General features: G+C 42.1%; 1 protein-coding gene across 7 annotated transcripts in view; it reads right to left on the reverse strand.

Annotated features, from left to right (window-relative positions):
* The window catches only part of CNTN1 (contactin 1), a 185,221-nt gene extending 169,078 nt beyond the window's left edge, over positions 1 to 16,143 (reverse strand). For 5 of the 7 annotated variants that reach the window (XM_079994128.1, XM_079994124.1, XM_079994123.1 and 2 more), the window contains exon 1: positions 12,188 to 12,454. The gene's annotated coding sequence lies outside the window, so the exon portion shown is untranslated. Of the gene's footprint in view, positions 1 to 12,187; positions 12,455 to 16,029 lie in introns of those variants that run through there. The other 2 variants (XM_079994122.1, XM_079994126.1) reach the window with 2 other exon arrangements.
* Between the last annotated feature and the right edge of the window lie 268 nt (positions 16,144 to 16,411).

Genomic DNA, 16,411 nt, shown 5'->3' on the forward strand with positions numbered 1-16,411 from the left:
GAGTTATTTATGTTCACTTAAGTATAAAACAGCTTTTAAATAAGGCTTCTTGCTGCTAGGCAACAATGCCTGCTTGTAAAGTAGTGAGATTATGCAGCAGTCTTGCCGCTTTCCTCAATTTATAAACAGAAAGCTGTTTAATTTATAAAATTAAAATAAGATACCCACATTTTCACAATTGAAAAACCTAACGGATAAAGTCCATTTAGGATTTACATAAATTTAAATGATTTTGTAGCCCTTCTGAATTCCATCTTTGTAAAAATATCAATTTGCTTTACTTTCCTAACATTATTATTCAAATATATTTCTCACAGCTAAAACAATCCACAGGCCAATTCCATCTTTTTGCATACAACTTAGCTGGATGATAGGTCCCAAATAAACTCACAAAACAAGTAAATATAATGAATTTACAAATATATTTGATAAAATTATGGAAATTTATTCACTGCCATATCCAGCTCTCCTGTAAATCATTTTTGCTTAGGGGTGCCATTGTATAAAATTGGCTTGTTCCTCTTATAGACTGCAAATGTAAAGGACTATGGACATTTGTTTTGTAAGAATTCTATAGAAATAAAAATGGCAAACTACATTATTATCAGCTTCTCTCTCATAAAATTCAATCATGCAAATATTTAATCAGGGACATGTGAGATTACACCATTTGACAGTATCAGCAACAGCCAATGATGCCCTCAGGTTCTGATACATATTGACTTTTCTATTACTTTAGTGGCAGATATATGCAAAGCAGGACATTAGGAAAAAAATGACCTACTTTTCAGATCTTATAGTCCCCACTTAGCCCTTCTAGTGATAACCTGAGATTTCTCTCTAGGGATAGATCACTGCCCAAAGTGCAGAAAAAGAAAACAAACACAATCCTCTCACTTTCAACATGATAAACTAAATTATAATCCTGTGAAAAGAACATCCATAGGCACACCACAGAGGACACCATCTGTCAAATACTGACTATTTAGATAGCATCTCAAAGAGAAATTAAATAAAAGATTACAGTATCCAATTCTGCAGTCCTTCATAACAAAGCAGAATCAACATTACAGAATGTTGATACTACAGATTATACTACAGATACATCTACAGTCGTACCTTGGAAGTCAAACGAAATCCGTTCCAGAAGTCCGACTTCCAAAACATTTGGAAACCAAAGCGTGGCTTCTGATTGGCTGCAGGAAGCTCCTGCAGCCAACTGGAAGTCACAGAAGCACTGTTGGGCGTTCAGCTTCCAAAAATAGTTCGCAAACCAGAACACTCACTTCTGGATTTGCTGCATTCGGGAGCCAAAACGTTCGAGAACTAAGCAGTTCGAAAACCAAGGTGTGACTGTATTTCCAGACTGCAAAAGTGAAGTAAGCCAATCTGGGGGAGGGACCATTGGTAAACCAAATTTTGGCTTACTGGGACAGTGCGAATGTGTAGGGTACTAGAGAGGAGCTTACACATTTGTGCAGTCCCATTAGCCATTGTTTTGCTTACTATGTCATGAGAATCAGGCCACTGAATTTGCTTTCACTTAAATATCCGTCTGCTTCTTAACTCTGTTCCTGTGGGAAATCCCATCATTTCAGGCTTTTAAGTAGGCGCTGAAAACTTCCTTCCTTTCTTCTTGATGCTCTCTCATGATTTACAGATTTTAATTGTGCTGCTGAATTTTTCATGCTTTTATTTTTAACTCTTATTTTAATGTTATGGTTTTACTGGTCATTCACTTTAGAAAGTTCTATGTGTACGGGAATCAAACGCTCCCTTTTCCTGAAAGGAAGCAGCCCTTTTTGCATAGCCCCCATGATGAGACCTTGCTCTTGCCATTTTCATGCTAGAGATAATATAATTGTATCATCCAAATGACATATGCTGTAATTCAAGTTAGTAGAACCAAATGCAGCTTGTAAACAGATATAGATAACGAAGTTAAAGGAATTTAATCTCAACTTTTCAAACTGGATAAGCAAGTCGCCAGTTACACTTCCTTTGCAACATAAGTTATAAACTTATAGGCAATATCAAATAGAGAATAGTCTGAAAAGAAAAAATGCAGTGCTGAACTTGATACAGTGGTCTAGTCACAAAAGCAGAAAGGGGTAAATATGTTTATTGAATTTAATGTTGTGTAGATCAGGCATCTTCAGCCTTTTCAAATTCAGGGCCCACTTTTAACCCAAACATGCATTTGGAAACCCATTTCTTAACCCTTTACCTTATTATTATTATTATTATTATTATTATTATTATTATTATTAATACCCCACCCATCTGGCTGGGTTTCCCCAGCCACTCTGGGCGGCTTCCAATTGAATATTAAAAACAATACATATTTGCATGGTAGTAGTTCTCCTGTTGTGAACTACAGGATCAGGCTGTGACCCATCAACTGAAGACCAGTGGTCTAGATGATTAACCACTATGCTCTTAGCATTGTGCTGCCTCCTCTTTCAACCTGCAGAAACAGCTTGCTGGGTGGGGCAGATCTGCTGTGCTCGCTTCCAGCAGATGGGTCACTGTTGCTTAGTGGGAGAGGCAGCAGGGAGGTTGATGTTGTGCAAATGCAACAGCAGGAGCACCAGACCTCCCCATCACCTTACCCCTGCCAGTAAGCAACAGCAACCCACCTGGCCAGTACACTATCATAGCTACTTCCTCCGACCTGGAAAGCCTCTTCTGCCAACCTGGCAACTTCCCCCACCTTTCAGACTTTCCCACAAGGGGCTTTGTGTAATAGCAACACTCAAGCTGCATGATATATTTTGCCATTCATTCTTTATTTGCTGCTGCATATCAAGAGCACTGACAGCTCCAGGTTTTCTGGGGCCCTTAGGAAGGACTCTTTCAGTGGATTCACTTTCCAGAGTGAGCTTCTTCCTCTGAGCTCATTCATTTGTTCTATTCCTCTGAGCCCAGTCTGCACCACTGCCCAGAAAGAGCAGGCAAGATGAGCATAGGATGCTCTATTTCCATGATCTCAGAAAAAGTGTGAACAGCCAGAGGAAGAGGAGGAGAGGAAGAGGTGGCCTGCTAGACTGGGGACCTGGGCAAGTGCCTAACAATGACAATCCCTGACACCAACCCTGAACAAGAGAAAGTATTTTCAATCCTTTCTTCTTTCAAAAACTACTTCTGAAAAGCTGCAGAGGCAACCACCCACTCCTCAGCTGGTGTGGATGAGCACATAAAGTTCTATGGCCTTATGGCTGTTTATATCTTCCCTTCACCCTTTGGGGGAAAAAAGGACAAATTGATGCTTTTCCCAAAGAGGAAACACAACAAGAACTTGTCTCTCAAAGACAATATTGTAGTATGAGGCAAGGGAGTAATTTCCTTACCCGAATCCTCTGCCAATTCCCAAGTAGCATTACTTACAAGTCTTACTTTTTTGGGCATTTGAAGAGGAAGCACCTGCCAATTTCTACTGGGTAAATAAAAACAGCACAGAAATGCAGCTTTGTATAGGAAACTCAAATTATGGGAAACAGTTTTTAAGAACAGCAAAAAAAAAAAAAAGCAAAATCAACCAACCCTCTTAAAAAATCACATGGGCATATATAGGATATTTACTGCAGAACATTGCCCTAATAGCTACAAAGAAACAATGATCTAAAAAAGGATCCAAAATTAAATCTGTCTTTACCATTGGTAGTTAATAACTCATTCACATTGAAAATTCATATTTAACTACGACTATATGTTAGCAGAAATTAGTCCGAGTGGGCTTTTCTTTTGTTTTGTAAACCAACATTTATTTGTACTTTTCGGCAAATTTATAGTTGTCTCCAGCTTAGATAGACAGTTGCTGCTTTGCTTAGATAGCTTCAACCACTCTGATTAATATAAGAATTGACTCCAGATCATGTCCTCTATCACAGTTAGGCTGAGGAATTTAAGGCAAAATATTCCTCCTGCTCTCCTCTGCCGTACACTGTACTATACTATACTATACTATACTATACTATACTATACTATACACTAGTGGGAAATTTGTGGCCCTCCAGATGTCATTGGACCACAACTCCCATTTTTCCCTTATTGTGAGCTTCCCACAAACACCTGGTCACTTTGTGGATGCTCAGTTAGTTGCTCCTTTAGCATCTTCTTCCAGCAAGGCTCTTATTATTTTCTGTGGGAATGTTGTGAGTAGTAGGAGATGATATATTGATTAAATATTATCCTTCCTCACTCACGCTAGTGAGTCAGTAGCAGAGTACATACTCCAATATATTGCAGGAAGCTAGTTAGTAGATTCGTTTGAATCTACTTAAGCAATCCAATCTGGCTTGTCCAGATTGGGTTTTGTTCCTGGTAAATCCCCTTTGTTCCCTCTTAAAAAGAATAAAGACACAACAGTCTTCTTTAAAAGTAATAAAAAGTTTACTTACATTCAGTTCACAGTAGGTTCCCCAAAGGCAGACTTTAGCTTGTAGTTACAGAATAGAGTTTGAGTTCATCCCATATGGGGATTGAGCCCATGTGCTGCTGGCCGAGAGCCAGCAGACAGCAAAAGCATAGAGATCAAGAGTCAAAGAGGAAGATGGCTGTGTGACTGGCCCTTTTACAGAGTCTCACAGGGTCACACCCATCTACCTGATCACACGCAGGGGGAGGATGTTCCAGACCAGGTGTGACAGGAAGTCCTCCTGGCTGGAGTAACATCCCCCTTTGTGCCCACTCTGGGCAAACAGGAAGTGTTGTACTTGACTGCTTATGTTACATCCCACATTTTCCAGCCAGCAGAGCCAATAAATCCTTCACTTAAATCCTCTCCTGGTGGGGCAAACAGCCATCTGAAGAGCTGTTGCCTGAACATGTGTTCAGCAATGTGTTCTAGCACATTATATTTTATTTATTTGTTATTATTATCATTGTTTTGGATGGCACTTCTGGGATACAATACTAAGTATAATTACAATGACGCATGTCCATCTGATGGTCCATGTAAACATGTTCATGACTGGGCAATTAATGTCTAAAGGAATGACCAGACATTAATATTCTCTAAATGTTACCAATGAGAAATTTGAAAAGCAACATTCCTAAGAGCTTTGGAAGCTAAATTTCCAAGGTTTAAGTGCAAGAAAATAGCCACTAGTCCAGCCTTCACTAACCTTGTACAGATATGCTGATTGTGGCTGATAAGAGTTGCATTCAAAAACCTCTGGAGGATACCAGGTTGAGGACTAAACTATTGACTATGGACCTAATGTTAACGCTCCATCTCTCATCTCTATGTTGCAACTGCCTGCCTAATTTACTTTTAGATGGATTTGAAGTGATAAAGGCAAGGTTGTAGAAGTTTCCAAGTTCCTCCAATCTGCTCCTAGACTCTAAAACCTAAAACAACCATCATGTGCAAAACTCTTTAAAACTGTTCACAAACCCTGTTCTTATCCTGACTTACCATTTTGTTTGAAGGGTGTGAAAAAGGGAATAATTATCCAGCTGTGCACACTTAATGCTGATGTAATTCTAAATGGCAAATTGCAGCAACTCAGCACAGCAAACTACACTGACATTGGAGGCTTCTGTAGCAAGATTCATCAAGAGAAAACCTGTCAAGGAATAGAGCTCATCACTTCCTTTGAATTCTTCAATATAATATGCCAACACAGTACAGGTTTGTATAGATCAACCACACTTAAGGAACAGGGTCAGCTGCTTGCAAAATTCCCAAGAACATTTGACAATGCGAGAGTATGAATGGAATTGAAACAGCTGTGCTGGATCACAAACCCCGGGCTGTTTCAGTTACAAACCTTTCTTTATGCTTTTAAACGTGTGCAGTATTCAGAGAAATGTGTAATATGTCCTCATTTCAAGTAGTATGCTTCAATCACATTCAGTTTGCCTTTTACTCCACCTCATCCTTATAATGAAGTATAGATCAGTCTCTCCATTTCTGTTGCTTTGCTTATCACAATAATATAATAGGTTCAGTTTGGACTTCTGAAAGAGGAAAAAATACCCTTAAAACCACCTCATCCTTAAAAATGGAGACATGTATACATATTTACCCCTCATCATTAAAAATGCAGAGATCTAGACCAGTGGTCAGCAACCTTTTTCAGCCGTGGGCTGGTCCACCGTCCATGTGGTGGGCCGGACTATATTTTGAAAAATAAATAAATGAACAAATTCCTATGCCACACAAATAACACAGAGATGCATTTTAAATAAAAGCACACATTCTACTCATGTAAAAACATGCTGACTCCTGGACTGTCCGTGGGCCAGATTGAGAAGGCAATAGGGCTGCATCCGGCCCCCGGGCCTTAGGTTGCCTGCCCCTGATGTAGACGCACTGCTGAGTTCAGTGGCACTTACTCCCTAGTAAGTGTGTTTAGGATTACAACCTTAATGACCAGTTTCTCCTAAAGGCTATTCATTATGCAAATTCAATAAAACTCCCCTGACATATGCTGCAATTTACAAGTCTAACCCAGTGTATCCTTTATACAATTAGGAACAGCTCACTACTATAGTTGCAAACATTTCTAATCTCTTATGGAATGTCATAATCTAGGGCTGCCATATTTCAAAAAGTGAAAATCTGGACACACACACACAAAAAGACATTTATGAGCTATTTTTAAAAGAAAATTCACCAAAATCTAAACTTCTGACATGGGTTGCCATATGTCTGGATCTTCCCGGACATTCCAATGATTTCCGCCCGGACACTCTTTCCGACAGCCAAATCCCGGCTATGTCCAGAAAATTCCGGGTGTATGGCAACCCTACGTAATCTTCCACAGGAAGTTCAATGAAGGGAAGGGAAGATTGCAAGAATGCTAGATGGTCAACTGGCGTACCAGTTTCTAGATTGGTAACTGTATTATTCAGTTGCAACAAATGATATACAGTGGTACTTCGGTTTACAAACATAATCCATTCCGCAAGTCCATTCTTTAAACCACAACCGTTCTTAAACCGAGGTGCCACTGTATTGTGATTCCTTATACTTTTAAGTCCACAGTAAGCCCCTTAAAGGCAGTGGCACTCACTGGTGCTGACAGGGAGCACTACTTGCAAAGAGACAATTGGGAGTTCACTTTGAGCTCTGGGATATAGCTGCCTCCATACCTGTTGCAACTCACAGGCTAAGCTTTCACACCTTGCAGATAAATATTATATAACTTACTACTGCACCAGATCAAACAGCAGCTACAGACACACCTATAGATTCTGTTCATAAAAATTGGCTGTCCTACAGACATCCTACTTAGTTACTGTGAAGTTTTAAATTGCCAAGTGGCCAGACAAAAGCTATCATATCCTCTTCCCGTGCCTTCAAAAAAATCTATTTGATATGCAGAAATTGGCATAGACCTCTTTACAGCAGGGCGATAAACAGGGCCAGCCCAAGTCATTTTGGCACCTGAGACAAACCATAGAAAGGTGCCTTTCCCCACCAGAGGAAGAAAAAGTCAGTGAAGATATACATCAGGAACAAGGTGAAAGGGAGGTCAAATCAACCTTACCTGATGGTTAGAGTGGCAATCAAAGACCATAAAGGGAGATTTGCTTAATAGCGATCTTAGGAAGCAGACAAATATGCTTTTATTTTCCCAAGCATTCATTTATTAAAATTATATGCTGATTTTATGATGTTTAATATTGCCATGGTCTTACTATATTTGTTTTATTTTTATTTATTTTTGAAGGACAGCATATAAACTTTAAAAATAAAACCAGCCAAGGTTAAATAAAAATAAAGATGGAATGAAAGAGATTTGTCAACAGGGCTCATACTATGATACAATTGTATCACACAAACAAAATGCATCTGATATAGTTCTTAATTAATTGCAGACAATAATGATAGTTTCAGAAGTAACCAGGACTGGAATACACAGGAACTATACATAAGAATACATTAACTGTATTTACAGGAAAGAGGGTGGAGTTATACATCAAGATCACAATTTGTGGTGAAGAAATAAAATCTGTTAGAGCAAGCAGAGATTATTTATTTAAGAGAAAAATGGCTCTAGTATCAGCAGCTCATTCAAAGTAAGTGCAAGAAGTAATGGCTCTGAGATGTCTATTTATAACTATTAAGAATGGAAAACCCAAGGAATTCCCTTGAAAGCTGTGGCAACAAAGCATTACATTAATGGAACTGCACACACTAAATTAAAGCCATAAAATCTTCTACTCCTGTCTCAGTTGGGAATATGAAAGAAGAATATTCTTGAAAAATACCAGAACCCATTTGGTTTGTGGTCTGGGAAGCCTAGTGGGTCCCACAGGATCCCACCTTCTCTACAAAACAAGTTTAAGTCATCATAGTAGCATAGTATTTGTATGGTGCTTTAGATATTCCAAACACACAACATGATTTTGTGTGATCGGTGACTGTTATTATCCCCAAACTGAGATTGAATAAGGTCAAGGCTGGCCTTCCAAGACCACCAAGTAAGATGAAGCTAAAGGTGATATCCAATTTAGGGGTTTATGGCTCATACCCTGTGCTTTGCTTATTGTTGCATCAATATTTCAACTTCTCTAAACCTCAACAATATCCCTTTAGGCTTTAGCATTGAGCTCATTTAAATCTTGAAACCTTCCAAAATATCTAAGAGTCACTGGCTGTATGACTGAACACTTAAAACCCAAACTAGGTGGATCTTTATGTTATCTGTTAATATCATGGGACTTTACAAGGGCAAATCCTTTTCACGCAGATTGAGATACCACTCCTTCCAAAATACTCAGAAGTAATAACCAAGCAGTTATAGTAGTGTGCTCAGGAGAACCAACTCTCCCTCTAGACTTGTGGGGTAGACTTGTGCTAGTGGGCCAAAAGTTACATGCAAAAACCACACTCTTGTATTCAGTGTTAATTAACACAATCAGAAAAAGTATAACACCTTAATTCCACATTCAGATCAGTTATGGTTAGACTCCCACCCCAAGTTTACATATCTGCATGCACTGGAAGTGTGGAAGACAACTGCCATTCCGCTTCCATGCTTGCAAGTATACCAAGATAACTAAAAAGAATAGTTAACTTTCATTAAGTTATCGCAGGTATGGCTCCTTGGAATGCTGGGTAAAGTATGTGGGCTTTTCTTTATGCTCAGGATCCATTTGCCATTTCATCCCTTTCTGTCCACTCAGATAGCTGACTAATAAGGCCACCTACCTTTCAGCCAGTAGTTACAGTATTATTGACTTGTGCATAACCTGGCTTGTCCCTGTTCTGTACCTGGAGAATGCTACAGTCTTTATTATACAGAAGGATGGGGTGGGGGTTAAAGGAAGGGGTGCATTTATTCATTCATTCAATTTCTATCCCATCTTTCCTCCAAGGAGTTCAAGGTGGCACACATGGTTTTCCCACCCCATTTTATCTTCACAACAACCTTATGAAGTAGGGTTGGGCTAATAGAAAGTGACTTGCTGATGGCCACCCAAGGAGCTTCATGGTTGAGTGGGGCTTTGAACCCTGGTCTTTCAGGTCCTAGTCAAACATTCTAACCACAACACTTAACTGGCTGTCTTCATGAATGATCCTTCCTTATGGCTCTATGAGCTCATCCAATATAATGAATCCAAGGTGATCACTCTTACCCAACTTATTGGCAATTGCATAAATGGTCAAGATATGTAGGATTACATTTTCAATGTTTGCTCATTTATGGGATTCGTGTGTGTGTGTGTTTTTTCCAGCTTGGATCTGAACATGTTCTGTTTACAGGGCTCCCAAGTTGCAGGACACATTATACAGAAAATCAGAGAATTTCAAATAAACATCCAAAATAGGGTTTCCTTTTTTTAAAGAAATGGAACCCCCCCCCCAAAAAAAAATAATAATTACTTGCATAATCCTGCTAACAAAGCATTCTCTTCAAAAAAAATTAATGGCATTTCATTTAATTATTTGCTGCATTTATATACCAGATTCCTGTCAAAGCAGTTTACAATTTTAAAACACCCAAACAAACGAATGGCATAAAATGCAGAAGAGGTCCCCACCAGTGGACTGATGGTAGGAGGGAATCCCTGACCCAGGATTCCTTACTTCTTCCTTCTCTCAGGGCACACAAAAGCCTTAAAGAGCCCTAGAGAATATTGGGTTTTCTGAGGTCATAACTGTATGTAGAAGACAGAACTTAGGAATTCCAGAGGAGAAAGGCAAAGAATAGCACATTGGCAACCAGCAGAAGAAGGCTCAGGTAAAGGACTCTGGGTGTCCTAGTGCCTTCATATGAAAACAACAAGCTCTTGTGTGGCACCATGCTTCTCCCCCTGTCATTATGTCTCTAAGGTCATCATTTACTGCTTCCAACCCTTAACAGCCCATGGTCTTGACTGGAGATGAAAACAGTAATTTGGAAAGGTTTTATACAGAAGCCATTCAAGCTTATTTCTACGTATTGCACTTACTTAGTATGAGTGTGGTGCAGCTGAAATTCAGCAGTAGCCGATTCTGGAAGCAATGTCTCTGTTCTCTCCAGCAGGTGTTACTATAATCAAGGTGAATTACAACATATACACTGCAACGTTTGCACTAACTCGCAATTTTTAAAAGAGTAACCATAAAAGTGGTGGTGGTGGGGGGGAGAGAATAAATTTCATCCAAATGCAAATTGCACATTATGTAAGACATATAAAACGTTGGACAAAAAATAAAAAGTGAGATAGAGACCAAACCTGCCTTCTGGAATGCAAGCAGCCTCTACACAAGATGCCTGCAGAACCACCACATCAGTACCAAAATGGATGTGCAAATTACATTAATGCTGCATTATTCATTTATATACCAGAGGATATCATAGACATTAAAGAGAACTGCATTCCTTGTATTAGGCTCCTTCAACCCAGCTATTTCTGTGCCAGCCCAGGCCAATTTTATGTAACAGGATTTTAAAAAATAAAGTTTATGTTGAATTATATGACCCAGTTCCTGCTTTTTATATGCAACTCCTTTAGGGTTGGAATGTTAACAGAAGCAATGAGGATGTGTTGAAGATTCCCTGCAGGGATGGTAGCAATAACCATTCGAACAGCCCATTTCATCTGCCTTGTCACTCATTTTACCAATTTCTTTAGTATGCCTTTCATTGTATCCTCTAACACGGGTTAACGAACCCTTTCATACCAACCTGCCTCCTATCAAACAAATATTGTCCCAATGGATCATTTCCCTACAGGGGTGAAAATCCTAAGCGAGTTTCCTGCTGGGTCTCCCCAGTAAACACTCCCCTGAGTTCAGACCTAGTAAATTAACAACTAATTAGGAATGCTTGTGTGAACATCACCCCTCCACACACACACACACACACACTGAAAATGTCACCCCTGGGCGACATGGATCTTTTACGAGACCCAGCTTAAAGGATCTCCTCTCTCTTTTCTCCTTGGTGTTTCCCTGTCTGCAGCAGCAGATCTCCACAAGGTGCTCCTAAAAGCTGTGGCGCAATTGAGAAAACGGGAAAGCTCAGAAAGAAATAAAATCCATTCCTGCCATCTGCACCGGCAACATGGATTTGTTTTTCCCCCATCATCACAGCCCGTGCAAAAAAGAAAAAAGAAGCAGCAGCCAAATGCGTTTCACCACTGAAGTGGATGGAACTGGGAGGGTGGAATTGAAAGGTGAGAATCGCCTCTCTTTAACTTCTGCTATTCCAAGACGGTGGGGTGGGAAGCGCGGGGGGTGGGGTGGCAAGGGGGGTGGGAGATGCATTGGGGAAAGCAAGGGAAATATATTGGCCAACTACATTGGATGAGGCAGCGTATAATCTCAGAGCAACGTCTTTCCCCCACCCCAAACCGGCTGCGTCCTTCCAGCCGAGCTAATTGCTCTGGGTATTGCAGTGCTGCTGCTAAATCGAGCGGGCTGCTTGGGCTGCGGAGCTTCCCAGAGGAAACTTGCCTCATCCTTCTGTTGCGCGCGCGGCGGCGGCGGCGGCAACTCGGCCAGGTTCTGCCTCCCCACAAGACAGGCTCTACGAGGGCGACTGAAAACGACCCATAAACCTGGGACATCTCCTTCCTCAGAGCGACACTCCCTCAGAAAAGCTCGCAGCGACAGCCCCCCCCCCCCAATCTATCCAGCCCTCCCCCCTCACTCCACTCGCCACCCCAGGGGTGGATTTAAACATCCAACCCAGCTCTTCGAAATCTCCCTCGGTGCGGATAACAATAAGAAGCCCAGTCCTACCTGTGCGGGGACAGCGCTGCTGAGGGAAAAACGCGCGCGAGGTGCGGCGGGCGGGCGGGCGGGGGCTGCGCAGCTGGAGGCTTCCCGCGTTCAGCCGCAAGCACCTGGGAGCGCCCTGCCCTGCTTGGCTTGGCTTGGCTTGGCTGCCTTGCCCCCTGCGCGCGCGCCCACCTCCCTCCCTTCTCCTCAGCGAAGTCCACCCCAAAAAAACGCCTTGACAGTTGCCCGCCTTTGCCTGAGGGGGCTGTGGGCGAACCGAGCTGATTGGGGCAAGAGCGGGAGGGGGGCCGGGGGCGGTGGCGGAGCGCGAGAGCGCCGGGCAGCGATTGGTCGCGGGTGATGTCACTCTCGAGCCTGGCAACGAGGGAAACGTTGCTGGGTCAGGGAAGGGCTTCGTCGGGTTGGGAAAGCGGCGGCAGCCTCACAGCTGCAAAGGAGCCGCGGGCGCGGAAGCAGGCGTGTGGCGGCGACGGCCGGAGAGGAGGGGGGGGGGACACTCCGCGGCGACACCCCGGAGAACGACGAGGCGACGCCCACCCGCCCATCCGCCCATCTATTCGCGGTGACACATTACTGCAGGTGCAAAGGCGGCGCGCGGCAGCCTTGGCCCCACCTCCCTGGCGCGGGCACAGACCCCTCGCACATGCCCAGTGCCAAATTGAAGCCCGACTGAAGCTCCTGCCCTACCCGGAGTTCCCTTGGCGCTCTCGCCTGCGCCAGTAGCTTCTAAGGATAAGGGCGAAAGGATGCTGCTGTCCGTGTAGGTGCTGCTGAGAGATTTTGAAACGAGGGTGCAGGGAGTGATGCTCAGCGGAACAGAAGATTTAGGAGCGGGATGACGAAGAAGGGTTGGTTATAGGGGGGAAGGCTTCAGGAGGTGAGAGCAGGGCCAGGCAAATGAGGATGCCCAGAGAAGAAAATAAGGTAAGTGTGGGTGAGTGGGAGTTAACCTGGCATATCATTATGCAACCACTCAGGAAAATTCCACAGTCTGCAGGAAAGTCCGGTTCCGCCCCATTCCCAACACACCCTACCCCTTCTAAGGACAGGATTCCATGAGCCTGGGCAAAAATATATAATAGCATCAAGGCATTCCAGATTCTCTTCTCTTCCAGATAAATGTATGCCCCTAGTGGCGCACACACACATACAGTCATAATACTAAACACACATTTAGCATACAGGGGCGATTAAAAATAAATAAATGCAAACCCACATTTAATGTGTGCTTTGCCCCACATTTGCGATCAGTAAGCTCCACTGACACCCAAACCAGTTAATTTTCTCTCAACCTTATAAGGATTCAGAACCAGACCACTTTTAATCGTATCTAATTTGTACATTTTCATAAGGTGGATATTAAGTGTGGTTTTCTTTCTCCGTTTAGAAGTGGTTGATTTCAATAGAAAGACAAAGGGCAGTAGCAACAACAGCAACATATAGGTTCAGATTCCATAGCTACCCTGTGGCAAGAGGGCTCTCTTCCCACGTCCTAGAGCAGGGATGGAGAACCCTGTGGCCCTCCAGATGTTGTTGGGACTCCAGCTACCACAATTCCGGAGTCTGACTATTGGCAATGCTGGTTGGGGCTGATGGGAGATGGAGTTCAGCAAAATCTGGTAGATTAACCGCTCCATCCTAGAGAAACAGAGGTAGTAGCACTGCATGCTTCTAATTATTCTTTTGGAAATTTAGGGCTCACCTGTATTGTCTGTCCCATTAAAACATTTATCTACATCAAATATGGTTGTGCCAAGGTATAAAATAAACACAGTTCGCTCATTCTTTTTACACAAGTTCTATACCCAGCCTCCAGTTACCACAAAGAAATGACTTGGATTTCAGTCCAAATCTTTTAGATATCAAAATGAGCCAGACATGCAAGGTCCACTTTTTGCATTCACTCCCTGAATCCAGTCATTGCACTGCCATAGAAGTATATCTGGTGCTTGGGAGTGGTGACAAAAGTATATCCAGGGATCTGGCTTACGATTTGAGAATAATACATGGCCATTACTCTCCCCCCCCCCCAACTTCAGCATACTTCTAGCTTGCACATCCAAAAATTTTGTCCTCCAGATTTTGGCTGTCTCTTGCAAGCCTACTGATTTGGAATGTACAGACTTCACACATATTCATATTCACCGTACATTCACTTATTTTGTGTTCTCAAGAAGGAACTTTTGGGAAGGGAGGAGGCTGTTCTTTGCTCTTGGTATCCCTTCCTGATATTTCTTTTATTTGTAACTTTTTTTGCAGTCTTAAGAACATAAGAACCACCTTCTGGATCAGGATAATGGCCCATCTAGTCCAGCATCTTGTTCTGACAGTGGCTAACCAGATGCCTATAGGAAGCTCATAAGCAGGACCTGAGCAAAAGAGCACTATCCCCACTTGCGATTCCCAGCAATTGGCATTTAGAGACATGTCGCCTCTGACAGTGGAGACAGCACAGCCATTGTGGCCAGTCTTCCCTTCCTGACCTATTCCACACCATCCAATTCCATTACTGAGTCATTCCATCGACTTTACCCGACTTAAAACACTCCTACATCTCCCACCATATGAATGGACGCTATGGATTTCACACAGTGCAATAATCCAAATGTGACCTCAATCCCTTTCATTGACTAGGTTCTTGAATCTGTATTATAAGCTATGTGCCAACTTGCATAGGAAAAACCAAATTTGATTCCAAATTCCCCAAAGAAAATGTAACCGAACTGTTTGCAAAAAACGAATCGATACTTTTTCATATCTCCAGAATTTGATTGTGCCACAAACTCCCAACTTCAATTAAATTACCAAATCATGAAGCAAGCGACAAGCAAACCCCACACTGAAATGGTGCCAAGAAATGACCAAACCGCCTTTCACAAATGTGCTTGTAGTAGAATCTTTTGTTCTATTTTATTGCTTTGTAAATGAGAAAGCTATCACTGAATTTTTGCCAAACCATTTACCCTTTCTGATTTGTAGTAAGAGGAGTTTTTTTTAATAGTTAGTGACTTCTGTAAGCCTTGTGCACATCTATGTAAATTTCTCTGTGGAAGTGCAGCCCTGAAGCACAGCTGTAACTTCTTGATTGTGAATGTGCCAACTAATGTGTGGAGATATGCAAGTGTGGAAGTTTATTCTGCAGCAAAATGTTCATTGTGGGCATGCATGTTATAGGCAAAGAGAAGGTGGAAAATAATGGGTGTGTACTTTCACAGAAGCACCAAAGCATAGCACACACAAAAATGCTCCCTCAACTGGTTTTTTAGATGAAAACTTTATGGTAGGTGTTTTCTGAAAGGGTGCCTCCTGTTTTCCCCTTCAAATATTCCAGGAAAGTGGTCACTTTCTGTAGACTGTGTCATACCTAAGCCAATATAATATAATATGATAATATAATATAATATAATATAATATAATATAATATAGTATACGTGGAACATTTTCTGTGAATGTTCTGCAGTCGGAGGATTTCATTGCCAGGACTTAAGATGGCTGACACAAATATTATAAAGCTGGTATCTCCCCCTTCCTTTTTTTGCTATCACTTGTGTGACAGTGACTTTCTCTGCACTGCGTACTATCATGCCTCCCTCCCAATCTGTTAGCATAACCCAAACAGTTTCTCCGTCTCTTCAGAATGAGGACCAGTTCGAGAAGCACAAAAGGCACACAAGCAGGCAATACACAGTGCATTGTGTGCTCAGAATAATGATCTGCCATTTACAATATACGTCATGCCCACATTGCACTCCAGCTATTTCTGCAGAGATCGCTGTAATTCTATAGACAATTATGGACAGAGACCACATGCCACCCTCATGCATATTTTAGAGTGCACTTACTTGTCTGCTAGGAAGGATCCTGAAAGGAGTAGATGCAGTCCATTGAGAGGCGAGTCTTGCATAGGAAACATGTGGATCTGTCTATCCAGCACTAGCTGGAGGACAGCAGCTCAAAGCAGTAACCTTTTTACACATCCTATAGCAAATCTATTCACATGCTCCACTCCACATGAGACGGGAAAGGGGGTCATATGCTTCTTCTCCCTTTTTTACTGGGGAAAAAAAACAGAGACGCAAGCCAGCAGTTGCTTTATTCATGCCACACAATCACTGCAATCTTCCAGAGGATTAATAAGATTAGAAGCCCCTATTGTTTCGCTAATGGTTGTTTATTTGAAAGGGGGACTTTGCTTGTAAACAGGGAGACAGAGCCATGTGTTAC

The sequence above is a fragment of the Podarcis cretensis genome (genome assembly GCF_951804945.1).
Source record: "Podarcis cretensis genome assembly, chromosome: 10".
NCBI lineage: Eukaryota > Metazoa > Chordata > Lepidosauria > Squamata > Lacertidae > Podarcis > Podarcis cretensis.